The sequence below is a fragment of the Alligator sinensis genome, unplaced genomic scaffold (genome assembly GCF_000455745.1).
Source record: "Alligator sinensis unplaced genomic scaffold, ASM45574v1 scaffold235_1, whole genome shotgun sequence".
NCBI lineage: Eukaryota > Metazoa > Chordata > Crocodylia > Alligatoridae > Alligator > Alligator sinensis.
Window position 1 is genome coordinate 1,792,728 of NW_005842042.1, and position 3,990 is coordinate 1,796,717.

Genomic DNA, 3,990 nt, shown 5'->3' on the forward strand with positions numbered 1-3,990 from the left:
TAGTTATGTGGGATGAATTTGGAACTAAAAGCTGAACTGCAGTTTCTGCTAGAATGGTTTTTAGGCCCTAGAGCTCTCTGCTAGCATATTGTGAAGCGATTTTTTTGCCATCCTTACAGTTACTTACTCTGCCTTTGGGCCTGTTGAATTCAGTGAAACTGCTCTGGAGGTAAGGTATTCCAGGGCTACGAGCTGACGACTCCTAGAAATGTTCAGTGGCTGGTTAAAAAATACTGCTGTCTAGAGGCTTAAGTAAAAACATCAGAGCCTGCAGGTTATGGGTTTCTTTCATCTCTGCTAAGACTGAGGTAGGCTATCTGACTCTGGGGCAGGTCTCTTGATCACCTTGTGTTTCAGTCAGCCTACGTGGAAAATTGAATGAAATCTGGGAGCTGCTCTGAAAAACCAGAACTATTTGGCAGTTGTGCATAAAGGTAAAAGAACCCTCTTCTTTGGGAAAGCAGAGGAGTTTTTCTTTATTCATAATGGTCTTCACAGGGTTTTCCAATCTAATGGCTAAACCAGTGATGTATCCCATAAAGGATGGCTTCTGTTTGGAAAATCACAGTTGTCTAGATTCATTCGCACAGCAATTAGAGTTTATTTTCCACTTTGGGCCATTATCTTCCTACTTTATTGCTTTGTGCTTATAAAAGCTGCTGGTGCAAGTGCTGGTTTCATGCATTAGGGTGGTGCATCTCTGATAGACTCTGCAATAAGGGCTTTGTGGACATTGGAAATAACATTTCTGCAACTGGAACTTGGTTTGGTTCACTCAGTTTGAGTAAATTTAATCCAGCTCAAGCTTCTAGAGCTGTTGGTTCTGCAGTGTTTTCAGGAGTAAAGTAATGAGTAAAGGCTTTTTTTTTTGTTAGAATAAGCACTTACAAGTTGAAATTAAAGCAAAGAACAGACCTTTTAATGATTTACAACTATATGTGTTTCAATTCCCATTTATTGCACTTGTGTGACATATTTGTGCTTTGTTTTTGTTTTTTTCAGTCATGCACATGTTAGTTACCAGCTGGTTTTTTTACCTTCTAGTTCTTAGAAGAAAACGTGACAACTTTTTGAATTATGCAGAAAAAAGCCCTGATAAGTTTCTTAAAGAACATATCGACTAACCCCTTCCAATTTGAAGGCTTAATTTAGAATCTTCTTGTATAAATATTTTCTAACTAGGATTATTAAAGACACTTTTTAAAGACAGCAGTGTTTTTTAATATATTTGAGAGGAAACGTGCGGCGTTTAAGGGGATTTTATCACCACATCAATATTTGGGGGAGGTGGCTTCTTTTATTTATTTATTTTTTAGGATAACTGTCTGCAATGCATATTTGTTTTAGGTTATTTTTTGCCAAATCCTCCTTTTAAAGGTCTCTGTTCTTTATTGCTTCTAGCCACTGATGATATTGTAAAAGTTGAAGTCTGGGATGTGGTTGACAAAGGTAAGATCTGTTTCTCCTTTTTCTGAATTTGAAATCAAAAGGATTTGTGAAGAATTCAGGAATTACTACTTGTTTTTGCTTTCTTTAACAGAATGTACATGTAAGTTTTCGATGGTTCCATAGATACTATTTTCTGACATCACTTAGTAGGATTGGGAATCATTTTATTATCAAAGCCATTTTAACTTCAGCCTGAACAAAGAAAGCAGAAAAAGTTGTAAAAAGCTTAAGTTTTTCACTGTTATGTGCAAGGTGATTTCATACCTTCAGTGATGGCCCAAATGATGTGGTTCATAGTGTGTTCATTTCCTTTGCTCCTTCCACCAAAAACCTTTTCTTTTTCTTTTTTTTTCTTTAGGTTGTTGCTCAATTCATTCTGTTTATAATGGTTGCTATTGAGCTGTCTTTATAAAGGAATAATCTTATTAAATTGAGAAACTTTCACTGGACTAAATAGTGTGTGTGGAGCTGTGGGGGGAGGGGGGACACCATGACAATCCACTTAAATGATTGCCTTTTCTGTGTGCTAAATGAAAATGTTATTTTAAACACCTTCTTGGACAGGAAGATACACTGCAGATAGTCTTGGATGGTCTTACAAGATCTGGGTGTCATTGGAAATGTAACGGAATGTAAAGTTCTTTTTTATAACACTTGGTTTTTAGGAGGTTAAAAACTGTACCAGAAACAAAGTTGGAAGCTCTTGGTGCACATATATGGAATTCATAGGTGACCATTCATAGGTGACTCTTAACAGCACATGCTATGGTACAAAGTACAAATTTTGTACAGTAGTCATTAATACACAGTCTCTCTCCAAGATATGTATCCCTTTTAAACTGCACAATTAGAAAAGGGATTTGTAAGAATAGATCCCCTTACTCTTCAGATCCACTCCTTGGTAAAGTTATCTGCGTCACATACAACTGTAGTACTGAAAATTTAGGTTTTTATAACTTTAGTCACTTTTACCTATGGTTGAAACAACTCCATGGGCAACTCAACTAGAATCTGTTCTGGCATGTCAACATGTACTTTCAGTAGAATTGAATTATTAATTCCAGGTTTGGTATCTAAGGGTATACAAAACATGCAACTCATTTGTACTTACGTTACAGCTCCAGGTCTAACTATAGTTTAAAGAAAAAAGAAAAAAATGGTATTCTTAACTCCAGCTAATTAAACCCCAGTGGTATGATAGTAGTGAAGCCGAGGGATTTTGGGTTAGCAGCTGGAGTTCAAGCCTGTTTTAACATAAATTAAGAATGCCTTTTGCAATGCAGGATAATCATAAAATCATAGAAAATTAGGGTTGGAAGGGTACCTCAGGAGGTCACATCTAGTCCAACCACCTGCTCAAAGTAGGACCATCCCCAACTATATCACCAGAGCCAAACCTTTTTTAGTCAGGACTTAAAAACCTCCAAGAACGGAGATTCCATAGCCTCTCCAAGCATCTGTTCCAGTGCTTCACTACCTCCTTGTGAGAGAGTTTTTCTTAATGTCTGGCCTAAACTTCCCTTCCTGCAACTTAAGTTGAAGCCTATTTTCACATAAATTAAGAACACCTTTTGCAACACAAGATATTTGCAGAAAATTAGGGTTGGATAACCTCAGTCAAACACTGGCTCAGTGGCCAGCGAGTCTTAATTGATGGGGTGGCCTCATCCTGGAAGGCCGTCTGCAGTGGTGTACCCCAGGGATCAGTGTTTGGGCCCTTGCTTTTAATATCTTTATTAATGACTTGGACGAGGGAGTGAAAAGCGCAATGATTAAGTTTGCAAACAATACCAAACTGTGGAGACAAGAGGGCACATCAGAGGACAGGTCAAGGATTCAGGAAGACCTTGACAGGCTGGTCCTATGGGCTGAACAAAACCAGATGAGGTTCAACAGGGACAAACGCCGGGTCCTTCATCTGGGTAGGAGGAACCCTCACCATATCTATATGATGGGTGGTGGTCCACTGGTTGGCACTGCATCCGAAAGGGACCTAGGGGTGATAATTGACCAGAACATGAATATGAGCCACCGGTGTGGCAAAGTTGCCAACAGAGCAAATAGAATTCTGGCATGCACCAGCAGGTATGTTACCAACAGATCCAGAGAGGTGCTTCTTTCCCTCTATTAGGTGTTGGTGAGGCCACAGCTGGAGTACTGCATCCAGTTTTGAGCACCGCACTTCAAGAAGGATGTGGACAAGTTCGAAATGGCAATGTAGGGCCCCTGGCAAGATGCAAACGGTAATCTTGTGGCTACGCCAGACAAGAAAGCTGATATTTTTAACAGTTTCTTTGCCTCTGTTTTCTTGATCAGGGACTGGGATATCCCACCTACCAGAGGTAGGGACAATCTTGGGGATAGCTCTGTCAGGCCTTCAGTCAGAGCAGATGTAGCTAGGGATCTTCTGGAAGGGCTGGACATTTTTAAATCTGCAGGTCAAGATGCCCTCCACCCAAGGGTGTTCAGGGAGTTGGCAGAGGTCATCATGGAGCCCTTGGCCCGGCTGTATGAGCATTCGTGGTCATCTGGCCAGGTGCC

At 40.0% G+C, this 3,990-nt stretch overlaps 1 protein-coding gene across 1 annotated transcript in view; it reads left to right on the forward strand.

The window, feature by feature from the left end:
- Positions 1-3,990, forward strand: part of RABL6 (RAB, member RAS oncogene family like 6) — a 64,631-nt gene that overhangs the window by 5,593 nt on the left and 55,048 nt on the right. The window contains exon 2 of the mRNA XM_025203010.1: positions 1,402-1,449. The gene's annotated coding sequence lies outside the window, so the exon portion shown is untranslated. The remainder of the gene's footprint in view (positions 1-1,401; positions 1,450-3,990) is intronic.